Source organism: Diceros bicornis, chromosome 5, assembly GCF_020826845.1.
Source record: "Diceros bicornis minor isolate mBicDic1 chromosome 5, mDicBic1.mat.cur, whole genome shotgun sequence".
In the NCBI taxonomy this organism is placed as follows: Eukaryota; Metazoa; Chordata; class Mammalia; order Perissodactyla; family Rhinocerotidae; genus Diceros; species Diceros bicornis.
In genome coordinates, this window is record NC_080744.1 from 9,995,027 (window position 1) to 10,009,368 (window position 14,342).

Below are 14,342 nucleotides of genomic sequence, written 5' to 3' on the forward strand. Positions count from 1 at the left end.
CGATCCCATCCCCAGAAATTGAATTGCAAATAACAGATTGGTACGTATAAAACTGGGATCATGGTACAGCTATATAGGCTGGAAAAGAGATATATATTTAACAAAAGGAAAAAAGTGATGCAGAGAGAAGTACCCACAGGAAATGGAAAAACAGAACTTCTTTTACTGTGTTCTTATTAAATTTATGCATATTCTCGGAGCAGGGATTTCTACCTTCGTAACTATCTGCCTCTCATACGCTTCCTGGTCAAAAAAATACTGAACAGCAATGACCAAGAAAATTACTAGGACAGCCTAGAATTTAGTCACAATTGATCTATTTCTTCACTTTTTTTTTTTTTTTTGTGAGGAGCTCACATCCAATGCCAATCCTCCTCTTTTTTGCTGAGGAAAACTGGCCCTGGGCTAACATCCATGCCCATCTTCCTCTACTTTATATGGGATGCCGCCACAGCATGGCTTAACAAGCAGGGCGTCGGTGCACGCCCGGGATCCGAACTGGCGAACCCCGGGCCGCCGCAGCAGAACGTGCGCACTTAACCGCTTGCACCACCGGGCTGGCCCTATTTCTTCACTTTTTGTTGATGATATCCCATACATTCAAGTTGATTTGACTCAGATCACAATATTTTAGTTGGAGAAATCTTAAGAAACTTGTACAAATTGTGTATATTTGAAATAGTTTATGATTATTCAATTTGCTGTATAGAGGTTAAATTTGACTATTGGATTACTTTAACATTGATTTTTAACTTATTGAGTAGGATAAGTTTATGGGAGTAAAAATAAATTTATAGGAATTACATGAGTGCTTCCTGATTTATAGAATCCAAGAGGACAGACATAGACCCTTTCACTGGTAGAAAAGTTAGGCTTCTCCAATGCCTTAACGTTCTTCTACTTCCTAGGAGGAAATAGAAGGAAATAAGAAAATTACCTAATAGGAAATTTTATTTATTTATCATTAAATAAAATATATAATATTTCAGAATTGCTCAGTATTCATAGGCTAAGGACTCAGACATGCATAAGAAGGTTCACAGGCCTTGCTATTATTTTAAACAATAAAGATGCTAATAAAGCTAAATAAATTTCATACTATTATATTTGAACTCAGGAAACAGAATAACAGAATTGAAATAGTGTGTCAAGAAGGGATCTGACTTCTCAGAAAAAGAGCTCTATTTAACTACTATGAATCAAATGAACCATTATCTTTTTATAGGAAATTGATGGTCCTCAGTTTTTCCGTTAATTGCACTGAGACCATTTTTCTTGAAAAGTTATTTGATGTCAACTCTTTCTAATAAAACCTTTCATTCCACTTAACAATACACTGATAGACATCTAAAATAATTAGTAAATGTTAGCAAAATGCTCCAAAGAAGATATTCATTAGGAATAGAATTTAATTTATATAAAAAGAATCCATTAAATGACTTACACTTTACCATACACCTTGAAGTATTCATTAGAATTCATTTTCTTACCTTTAGTGTTGGTTCCACCTCATAGACACAATCTTTTTGAAAATTACCATTTTGAGTACTTCTTCATAAGCTGTATTTTATTAAATGTTAATGTAATTGCAAAAGGAAATGAACCAAAACAAACTGTTCACAGAAAATGAGACACATTTGAAGTTTTGTGGACACATTTCACTGAATTTTAAAGAAAGATGAAAACACGCAATTTTTCATGTTGTCACAAAATCAGAAAGAATGGATATGTATCCTGTATCTTCCATTGTTGAAGGTTTTATCATGCGTTGGCATTTATGTTTAGAAAATGGTATAATTATAGAATGAGGTAAATTCATCAAGTCATATCTCTTTCACAGAGATTGTTACAGGCATGGTTCAGGGAAAGCAAAAAATATATGTATTGTATTATTCAAAGAATTGAAGTCGGATACCTATGAGTTACTGTAGATATTAAACCAATGTGCTGTTTTTTCTATTTAACTTCAGGGGTGACTCATGGGTCTCGAGGATTTGTGAGCTTGTGTTCTAGGTGATTTGTGAGCTCGTTTTGCAGAAGAAAGAGAATGCCTTCAAGGAGGTTGCCATCACTGAATGGCTGGCCATCTGCAGTCCTTGAAGCCCAGAAGTCCGATTGCCCAGGGGCTTATCGGAAGGGACCCCTTTGTTTCCCTGAAGCTCCTCCTGCCAAGCCCCCTAGCTCTATAAAACCCCTCTGTTTTCTGTTCTTGGGGAGGTGGATTAGAGCAAACCCAGGCTCCCACCTACTCGTTTTGGCCAATCTGAATAAATCTTTCTCCATCTCCAAGCACCCATGTCTCAGTGTTTGGCTTACTGTGGATGGGGCACACAAACTTGAGATTAAGAGGTTTGGTATCTAAACCAATAGACCAGTATTTAAGTACGGAGAAATGATACCCCTGTTTAGAGTATTTTCCTTGTTTTCATGCATTGACACTAAACCTAAATAGAACTAGAATGTGTAACACTATTTCTCTGTAGAAAGTGAACTCTCACTTTAGATTTACTATATAACACTAGAACACATGTTATTTTGAGTTTTCAGATATACAGAATGTAGATAAAATATTTTTAAAAATGAAAGGGGATACGTGAAGAAAATTTAAGTGAATGTATGAAAATTAAATTATCTTTAATAAGTCTTCTAAATTTGATACTCCTACCCATGTGTTCAATAAAATAAAATTAGATGGTTATAAATATGTATTTCCATAAAATACAAATTCCTAGAACTCAATAAAGGTGGTGCCTAACTTTTGTCTTCACTCTGGGACTCAGAACCTTGACTTAAATGATCAGTTTAGATCCACCTGGACAGAGTATCCACATATAACCAATATCTGAAGTGTTCTTTTTACTTTAAAAAAAAATTATAAACAATAAATCATAAAGATTACGTTATTTAGTCTAAACATGCCATCAGTTCTTCCTCCCTCTGTCCTACATTACTACAATTATAACTTATGTATTGCTGTATAACATACCACTGCCAGAGCTCCTGAAACCCTTTTAGTCTCCTAAATGATAAGAGTAATAGGAACGTCTTTTGTTATAACACTTGGTTTTTGTCCCCAGCTCCTAAAACAGCTCCAGAATAATAAAGGTGAAAGTAGAATCTTTTGTTATTCATAACAAGGCCCTTTCGAGCACACTTGAGTTTGTGTTAATGAGGTAACTTCTGGAAAGCCCCTAAGGATGGGGGAGCTGGTTACCAGAAGAACCAACCAAGTGATTAGAAGTTTGGAATTTTCATCCCCACCCCTCAACCTCTAAGGTAGTGAAAGTGGCTGGAAGTTGAATTAATCACCAATGGCCAATGATTTAATCAATCATGCCTATGTAATGAAACCTCCGATAAAAACTATAACCAAAGGGGTTCAGAGAGCTTCCTGACTGGTGAATACATAGAGGTTGCTGGGAGGGTGATGCTCCCAGAAAGGGCATGCAAGTTCTGCACCCCTTCGCTATAGTTTGCCCTATGCATCTCTTCCAACTGGCTGTTCTTGAGTTGTATCCTTTCATGACAAACTGGTAACCTAGTAAGTATAATGTTTTCCTAAGTTCTGTGAGCCACTCTAGCAAATGATTGAACCTAAAGAGGGGGTCACAGGAACATCCAATTTGTAGCCTGTTGGTTCAGAAGCACAGGTAACAACCTGGACTTTTGACTGGACATCTAAAGTAGGGTTGGGGATGGGGAGGCATCTTGTGGGACTGAGCCCTAAACCTGTGGGATATGATGCTATCTCCAGGCTGACAGTGTCAAAATTAAATTAAATTATAGGATCCCACCTGGTATGGTAGAATTACTTGGCTTAGGGAAACTCTCCCATACATGTTTGGTGATCAATAGTGTCAGAAGTGAAGTATTCCGTGGGTTAAGTATGGAGAGTAGAGGAGACACACAGAAGGAATTTTTCCAAAAAAACAGAAAAATTCATGAATGAATTAATGATGCAAGTTATTTACAAATTGCATCTGATGCTTCAAATAATTGATCTGTTAAGATAATTCCATGAATTATTCGATCTTTTCATTCATTGGAATTAAAACTTTGGAAGTTCATTTTCTAGAAGATAAAATAATAGACAATGATAATTGCTACTGTAAATTCAGTTAAAAAGTTCAAACAAAACATTTTGTAGTGAAAATATGAATGTGACTTTGGTATATTCTCAGCACCGTGAGAAATGCCATGTTCTTAATAATTAACGTAATTGAACAACAATTTTTTGTGACAGAGCTAATGTTGAAATATGTATATTCAAGTTTACATTTTAAATAAAGAAAAATAATTTAAACTATTTTGACAGAAAGAACCACATTTTAATTAGAGTTAAGATGAAATGGTTGTCTCTTTGATTTATTGATATGTATGCCATTACACATCTGAGCAACACCATTAGTTTCCCTATCTCTAACAATGATAGCTAAAAAAGAATTCAGCATCTTAATAAGTGAGTAGCTTCATGCCAATTAGCTTATACTGGCTTTAACTCAGCATAAAGATAGCAATTTGTTCATTCACTAACTCAACAATCATTTATTGAATTACTCATATATACCCAGTACTGGGATAGATTCTGGGGACAAAATAGTGAACAAAACAGATGAAAATCACATCTCTATGGAGCTTGTATTCTAGTGGATGGAGATAGATGAAAAACACAACGTGTAAATGATATAGTATAGTAGACAACAAATGCTCTGGAAGAAAAGAGGGCATGGCATGGGGATTGGGAGTGGTTGGGCATGGGCAGCTTGCAGTTTAAAAGGAGTAGTCAGGATAGGGTTGATGAAGTATTTAACATTTAAGAAAAGGTTTGCAAGAAGAGAGGGAGAGTTCCATGAAGATAGCTATGTCCCAGGGTTCCAGGTAGAATAACTAGAGCAAAATTCTGAGGAAAGAATGAATTAGGCGTGTTTAAAGAAAACCAAGGAGAAAAGTGTGGCTGGAGCAGAGTGAACAAAAGTAGCGGGAGATGAAGTCAGACAGAGTGGAACAAAGAAACAAATGCAGGTGAAAGATTATGCGAGTTTGAACCAAGTGGGTGGCCTTAGAGGTATGCAAAGTGGTTTGATTCAGTGTGTTAAGTTTCAGATGTCTATTGTATATCTATGTGAAGATATTAACGATGGAAGAATCTAGAGGTCAGGGGAGAGGTCCTAGTTTTAGATACAACTTTGGGAGTTAGGAGTATATAGATGGCACTTAAAACCATGAAGCTGGATCAGGTCACCTGGAAATTGAGTGCAGACAGAAAAGATTTAGAAGCTGGATAGAAGGAATTCGAAGAGAACTAAAAGAAAAGGCCAGTAATAGAGAAAGAAAACAAAGATAATGTGTCTTAGCAGCCAAGTGAAGAATGTTTCCAGGAGGAAGTGACACTATGCATCAAATACTGCTGACACAAGCAGTAGGATCATATCTGAGAATGACCATCTGTCTGTCCTACAAGTTCATGAGCCACAGTTATCTGTAGAAGTTACTCTTGTGTTGAAAGTTGTTATATGTGCTAGCACTCTAATATCGATTTTCTTCAAAAAAAAAACCCACATTGTTGAGAGTAAGAAAAAATGATTTGCACTGGCAGCACTGTAAATGTATTTTAATTGATGTGTACTTTTAAGTAGATCATTTCTAGTGTGGTGAATCCAGTTGAAATCTCTTCTTGAGATATACATTTAAGTCCTGTTCATACTAATGTTTATTTTGGCATCTGCTTGGATAATTTGAATCTCTGAAAAAGATAGTGAACCATAATAAATTTGAGTTCTACCAAATTTAGGTTATAAAGAAGCAAAATAAACGGATGTGGGAAATAAAAAAAATGCGACTGTACTCACCTTTTAAGTACTGCATGGTGAAGAACTATGCTCCAGTCTTCTCTGTTCTCTAGATGGGATTGCAAAATTATTTCCTCGTGTTCAAGAAAATCACCAGCTTTGCAGTTTGACACAGTTCATAAAGAATTGCAGCAGAAGGTTGTGCTTTCTCTCTTTATGCTTCTGCAAATTGAACTGGCATTCAAGACAATGAGGACCTGGTAAACTGATAGAAGACAGTTTTTCCTTTTCTCGCAAAGTTTTCCTCAACAGAGGCAAAGGCCAATTAAAGAATTTTAACACTAGAATGTTTTAAGTTTTTCACTTTGTGAAGTTATAAAGACAAAGGATTAAGAATGATTAAAGATCAGTGAGAGGAGAACCACAATGCATTTAGGTGCTTATCTAAGTGACAAAATTATTTCAAAACACCTTTTCCCAAACTGTCCCCTTTTAACATTTTATTGAATTAAAAAAATATATATCCAAATGATAATTTGGAGGTAATTATGATTAGTTGGGAAACAGGATTTTGGTCTTATTTTTCCATTTTTAACCAACTGAGATAAAACAATAAAATCATTTATTTTTAAAAAGCATTAATTAATAAAAGACTTCTGTTTCAAAAGGGGAGATTGTAGTACATTTCTCTCCCTCTTTCCCTACAAATCTCATGTGTCAACAGTAAAGATGTTCCGCCAAAAGTCCGTAATAGGACACAGAAGGAAAGAGGACTCACCCCAGGCTGTGAGGAAATTCAGAAAACATATGGAATCATATTGTTGGGTAAAACAGAGCAGAAAAAGCTGCACAATGAGAGTGCCCTAGGGAGTAAGCAGCAAGGAGAAGTGGGGGATGAAGATCTAAGTGGGGGATCCCAGAGGGGCTCTAAACTTGGAGCTGAACTTGGCATGTATAGAGTCCAGGTGAGGACTCTGGGACTCTCTGTAACTCATCAGAAGGAGACTGGGCATGGGGGTGGGGAGAGAAAGTAATCGGAGAAATTAACTCACACCATGAAGACCAGCTGTTCTCTTAATCCCATTCCCAGGACCCCAGTTATAGAAAGGCTGGCAGCACTAAATCAAAATGTAATCTCTCCAAATTTGAAGGATCTATCTAAGAAAGGCCAAGCCTTTCATCACGCACACTGTTAACCTAGAATAAAACATTCTGTATTTTTGCATTTGGGAGACCACTTCCTGATAAGTTAAATTGAAGTATGGAAAGTTGACACATCCCATCACATACCCAGATCTCGGAGTCAATCATTTCATTCAGGGCAGAGACATACAAAAATAGAGGAAAATTATGTAGCCACTGTGTTATTTCATAGAGCATTTTCTTTCAAATCAAAAGGTACTTGAAGAAATCTAACAGAAATCTAACCAGTAAACAGCAATTATTTTCCACTAGAGTAGCAGGTAGCACAGGGAAAAGAAAAGAATTCTAACATTTAATTAGTTTACACAGAGATATCTGACATAATATGACATCTATAAACAAGTTGTAAGGGAGAGGAAAGATTTATGGTAAACTGTAAAATTAAATAGTGATGTTGTTTTGATCAATAAATGGAATTATAGAAAAGAGAAGCCTCTAGACCTTAAAACTTGGAATATCTTCTTTGATCATTATAGATTAAGGAAATTGGGATTATATTCTAACCTCTGTGGGTCCCATCACAGTACTTGGTTCAGCAGAGAATAATAAACACTGTTTACTGGTTTTCACAGCAATCAGGATGCTGCTAGTGCAGAACCAGTATGGCACGAAGGTGAGATCAAAAAGTCAGTGCAGTATCTGGGATGGCTGGTGATCCCAGGAGAAATAGAAAACTCTTTATATAAAACTTGGTGTCCAACACCTCCCTCACTCTCGTCATAGACAAGCAATTATACATAGAAGACTTCACAGCTCTTCTGTTGTTTCTATCCATCAAAATTTGCAGAGGTAAAAATGCATCTTAGCTTTCCAACTAGAAATTGCTAGTACCAGGAAAAATGACCAAACAATTGAGGAAATATGTCATAAAAGAGACTCACACCACTCAACAACCAGAATTACGTTAAGAGCAAGTAAGATTATACGAACACATACAATATATTATTAGAATAGGTATAATGATTGTCTTCAGCAAGATGACAGAAGTTATTGCCTCCATAGGATTTAAAAGAGACATACTTGCAATCTAAAATTTAATGATTAGATTAACACACCAGTAGCAGAATAGACATGGCTGAAGAGCATATAGCATGTTCAAAGTTTAAGTTGAAGAAATTTTTAGGACAAATAAGATGAAAACAGAGGTGACAAATCTTAAGAGAAATGTTAATATACATAGAGGGTAAATCAAGGCATTGCAACATTATTTAAAAGTAGTTCTAAAAAAAGATAAATGTTGAGCCAGCTCTGATGGCCTAGCGGTTAAAGTTGAGCACTCTCACTGCTTTGGCAGCCCAGGTTTGTTTTCCAGTCTCGGAACCATACCACCTGTCTGTCAGTTGTAATGCTGTGGCAGCAGCTCGCATAGAAGAACTAGAAGGACTTACAACTTGATATACAACCATGCACTGGGTCTTTGGGGAGGAAAAAGAAAAAGAGGAAGATTGGAAACAGAGGTTAGCTCAGGGAAAATCTTTCCCTGAAAAAAAAAAACTATGCAATTTAAAAAAAAGAGGAAAAAGATAAAAAAAGATAAATGTTGAAGGAATAGAGATAGAGGGAATACTCAAAGAAATGATGAAGTGATCTTTATTAAAAGGAAGAGTTAAGGCACAAAATTCGCCTATATAACATTACAAGAAGCATCCTAAAATCAAATGAAACAGGAAAGTTAAAAAAAGATGAAAAGTATATACTACACAAGTGCTCACAAAAGGAAAGAAAACAAAAATATAATTCAAGATAAAGCACTTTAAAAAGAATAAAATATAGAATGCTGGCAAGAAGGCAATTCATCAAGAAAATATGACAGTTATGGAAATAGGCACATAATATCCCAGTTGTATGGTATATAAACTAAAAACTGATGGAACCACACTGAGAAATTTACACACAAATAACTACAGGTGGATATAACACCAAAGGCAAGATCCATGAAAGAAATAATTGATAAGCCGAACTTTGTTAAAATTAAACACTTCTGCTCTGAGAGACAGTGTCAAGAGAAAAAGACAAGCCACAGACTGGGAGAAAACATTTACAAAAGGCACATCTGATAAAGGACTGTTACTTAAAATATACAAAGAACTCTCAAAATGCAACAATAAGGAAACAAACAACCTGATTAAAAAATGGGTCAAACAGAGAAAACTGTATTGTGGTTACCAGGGGCAATGGGGGTGCGGGGTGGGCACAAGGGGTGAAGGGAGACATATATGTGGTGATGGACAAACAAAAATGTACAACCCAAAATTTCACAATGTTAAAAACTATTAAAACATCAATTAAAAAAAAAAAAAAACGGGTCAAAGATCTTAACAGACACCTCACTATAGAACATACACAGATGGCAAATAAGTATATGAAAAGATGCTCCACATCATATACCATCAGGGAAATGAAAATTGAAACAACAATACGATGCACTACACACCTATAAGAATGGCCAAAATGCAGAACCCTGACAACACCAAATTCTGGCAGGATGTAGACCAAAAGAAACTCTCATACATTGATGGTGGGACTGCAAAATGGTGTAGCCATTTTGGAAGACAGTTTGGTGATTTCTTACAAAACTAAACATACTTTTCCAATACCATCTAGCAATTGCACTCTTTGGTATTTACTCAAAGGAGTTGAAAACTTAGATCCCCACAGAAACCTGCACACAGATGTTTACAGCGGCTGTATTCACAATTGCCAAAACTTGGAAGCAACCGAGATGTCCTTCGGCAGGTGAATGGACAAATTAACTATAGCTCATCCAGACAATGGAATATCATTCAGCACTAAAAAGACATGAGCTGTCAAGCCATGAAAAGACATAGAGGACCCTTAAATGCATATTACTAAGTGAAAGAAGCCAATCTGGCAAGGCAACATACTGTATGATTCCAACTCCATGACATTTTGGAAAAGGCAAAACTACAGACACAGTAAAAAGATAAGTGGTTGCCAGGGGTGGGGGAAGGGGAGGAGACATGAATAACCAGAGCACAGAGGATTTTTCGGGCAGTGGAAATACTCTGTATGATACCACAATAATGGATTCATGTCATTATACATTTGTCCAAATCCATAGAAAGCATAACCCCAAGAGTGAACCTTAACACAAACTATGGAGTTTGGATGATTATGATATATAAATGTACCTTCATCCTTGGTAACAAATGTACCACTCTAGATCTCTGTACCTTCCTCTCAATTTTGCTGTGAACCTAAAATGGCTCTGAAAAAGTAGGCTTTAAAATCTTCGTATATATATATATATATATATACATATACACACACACACATATATATAATACACATATATATTTTTTTTTTCTCATAACAGAATATATATATATTCTCATAATAATCATTATGGAGTTTCTACTTATCTTTCCAACTTCTCCTTTTGGTCTTCTCCTTTTGGAATCCCATGTTCCAGACATCAAATTACTGATATATCCTAAATGCACTATGTTATTTTCCTCAGTAATTTTGCAGAGATGCCACATGTACCTAAAATACCTTCTGCTCTCCTCCTCCACTCACCCACACTCATCTGGCTCATCCTTGACTCCTACGGTGCCTAACTATAAAAGAATAATGAATAAATTCTTCTATACTCCATTTTCTAATTCACTCTTTATGGTTTATTTTGGTATCAGTGCTCACTTACGCTTGGATTATCTATGAAAACACCTGATATCAACTACTTTTAATCCACATGAATATAGTATAAAATAACAGGAATATAAAAACATATCTTATATATTTAATCAAAATAATAATTCAAAATAAATAGTTCAGATCTGAAAGTGAATATTTTGCCTACTTTATTCAATTTGCTGGTTTGAACCTTCATTTTGTTCAAGGATTAAAAGCCATTAGCATTTCTCCAAGTCTCATTAAAAATAAATTAATCTTTGTGAAGCACATTTTAACATTTATTTCAAATTTAACCTGAAAACTGTAATTAGTAGAAATCCGAGGACAGGAGCCTCATTTTCATCATGCGTCATTAAGAAGAAATTTCACTAAAGAAAACAAAACAAAAATAAACACAAAAACAAACAAAATAAAAGAATCTGATATCACTGGTATGGCCTTGACTCAGAGAACCACTGAGGAAATTTCACAATCTTGGAAGTTAACTAAAATGCTGCAACTTTCCCATGATACTCACTCTATCAATTTTTCTCTATAAAATAAAAATAATTCTCAAAGTATAATAGACATTTGAAACCAAATTGTAACACAAATGCCAAAGAGGAAAAGAATCTTTAAGAGAATCATTATGAAACCCACTCTGCTTAAGAGGCAATTATTTCTAAGATTACAGATTCATTTTTACTTTATAGACATTTGATAAACCTGGTTATGACCGAGGCCTTGTGTTACATCAACAAAAGGAATTTTCACTGTGCATTTTGCTGCAATATTGGCCTCCTAGCAAACACAATCTCCTCACTTGGGTCTACTCACACCATCCCCGGTACACCCCCAATTTTTCTTAGCCTGTTCTACTTTTCCCTATAGCATTATAGTTTTCCAATATCCTATAAAATTTATGTACCTGTAATACTTACTCTTATTTATGTTTCCTCACTAGTATAAAAGCCTCACAAAGGCAGAGCCTTTGTCTATTTTTCTCCCTGATGTGGCTAAGAACTAAAAATACCTGCCATATAATAGCCATTCTAAATGAAATAAAGGCAAGTCAATCATATTAAAGAATAAAATAACAAAAGGTATTTTCTCTTGGTTGAAATACAGTAAAACAAGCAAACATAAGTGTATTGGTTCTAGATCGTGTCACAACGTAAACTTCTCTGTCATTAGAACATGCCATCACCACCCATTACTATCCCATGTCATCTAAACACAGACACAGAAGCAACTGTGTCTAATACGTCCCGGTTTCTGCACGTCAGAAGACCATGGATATCTACTACATCAAATAATTAGGTCATTTCATGTTTGTTTAGTTTTATTTTGAATTCTAAAAGTTAAGTAGTAAAACATTGTTGGTATAAAATATATGATTCCTTCTAAGATCCTCAAATTAAGTGAAATTTTTCCCCAGAAAATTTGGGAATATTTTACCTTCTCTTTTTCTTCTTGAAGGTATTTTTGATTTATTAGTTTTAAAACTATAGCGAAGCAAGAAAACTGCAATTATTGAGGAAGACCAGGATTTATTATTTGCTATTCTTGACATGATGCACAGAAAATGAATCTAAAAAAGCTATAAAGAAAAATGCATAATAAAATTACCAAGTTATTGATGCTTTTTAAGCTAATAATTCCAAGCCTGAAAAGACATCAGTGCTTGATAGATGCAATACCACCATTATTTATACATCAGGGTTTGTTTGACACTGAACAAAAGCAGTGCTGTTGATGGCTGTGCTTTAACCTGCACATTTATCACAGATTACAGATTACACAAGCAAACACAAAATACGCTTGTGTTTGTTGGTTGGTGCATATTTTTTTCTGAGAGGTTTCCAAACATTTTATATCTTATTAACTGATTTTGAATACAGTACTTTGAATTAAGACACTAACTCTTTCATCAGAAGCCAAAGTGAGATTTACACAAATGAGATAAATATTTCCAAATATTACTTTGTGAAAGTATCGTAAAAAATAAAGCTGGGCATTAGTATACTTCATAATATTGCAAGTGGTGATAAAATAAAGTTCAACATTAACCTTGACAAACATTTTTTCTCACATATGGACTATAATTAAAATAAGATACTTTTGCTGCTATATTCTACTATTAATAAAATGGTGGCAGGGACAGAGGTAATTCAAGGGCTCAGCACATGGACTTCCACTCACCAAGGCCAAAATGGCCACAGCCACGCTGAGTGCCCAATATGCCAGCAACAGAGAGGACGCTGACTCCTCAATATGGCACAATTCCCCAGGGATGATCGCCAGCTCCCTGGTGGCAAGTTAATTACACTGTACAGCTTCCATCACGGAAGGGGCTGTTTTTTTTCTTACCGGAATAGACACTTAATCTGGATATGGATTTGACTTCCCTGCATGCAATGCGTCTCCCAAAACTACCATCCATGGTCTTAACAGAATGCCTTATCTACTGTCATGGTATTCCAGACAGCATTGCTTCTGATCAAGGAACACACTTCACAGCAAAATAAGTGCAGCAATGGGCCTATGCTCATGGAATTCACTGCTTTTACTTACATTCTGAAGCAGCTGGCTTGATAGAATTGTAGATTGGCCTTTTGAAGACTCAGTTACTGCATTAGTTAGATGACTGGTTGGGACAAGATTCTCCAGAAGGCTGGTTGTGTCTGAATTGGCATCCAATACATGGTGCTACTTCTCCCATAGCCAAGATTCACAGGTCCAGGAATTAAGGGGTGGAAATGGAAGTGGCACCCCTCACTATTACCCTTAGTGACTCACCAGCAAAACTGTTGCTTCCTGTTCCCATGACTTAATGCTCTGCAGGCCTAGAGGTCTTAGTTCCAAAGGGAGGAATGCTTCCACCAGGAGACAGAACAATGATTCCACTGAACAGGAAGTCAAGACTGCCACCCAGCCATTCGGGCTCCTCATGCCTCTGAATCAACAGGCAAAGAAAGGAGTGACTGTTCTGGCTGAAGTGGTTGATCCTGATTACTGAGGGGAAATTGGACTGCTACTCCACAATGAAAGAAAAGAAGAGTATGTCTGGAATACAGGAAATCGCTTAGGACATCCCTTAGTTTTACCATGACCTGTGATTAAAGTCAACGGAAAACTACAACAACCCAATTCAGGCAGGACGACTAAGGGCCCAGACCCTTCAGGAATAAAGGTTTGCAGCATTTCCACCCCCACCCCAGGTAAAGAACCACAGACATCTGAGGTGCTTGTTGAGGATAAAGGAAACATGGAATGTGTAAGGGAAAAAGATAGATATAAATACAAGCTACGACCACATGACCAGTTACAGAAATGAGGACTGTAATTATCATGAGTATTTCTACCTTATTTTTTATGAATATGCTTGTGTCTATGTGTGGGTGTCTGTCTATCTAGCAAATATTTTTGTTTTCTTCCCTCTCTTATTTCCTTATCATATAACATAAGATTTACTGACTTTATATCACAGTATTTAAGTATTGTTAACTTTACATCATAGTATTTAAATTACAGATATCGAGACGAAGAGTGAACATCATCCAAGGACTTTTCATCCTCTTCCATGCAAAGGGTTAGTGTGTTTTCAGTTGTACACAGGATAGTTATGTCATGTTAAGCAAAAACAGGATCTTGTTACTGTCTTTATTTAGAGATTAAGTACGGTTTAAGGAGACACTTACGGGTATCAAGTTC

General features: G+C 35.9%; 1 long non-coding RNA gene across 1 annotated transcript in view; it reads right to left on the minus strand.

The window, feature by feature from the left end:
• Positions 1–4,611: 4,611 nt before the first annotated feature.
• LOC131405648 (uncharacterized) overlaps positions 4,612–14,342 on the minus strand; it is a 94,126-nt gene continuing 84,395 nt past the window's right edge. Inside the window, exons 3-4 of the long non-coding RNA XR_009219989.1 lie at positions 5,850–6,023; positions 4,612–5,743 (exon numbers count right to left, since the gene is read on the minus strand). This is a non-coding gene — a long non-coding RNA (uncharacterized LOC131405648). The remainder of the gene's footprint in view (positions 5,744–5,849; positions 6,024–14,342) is intronic.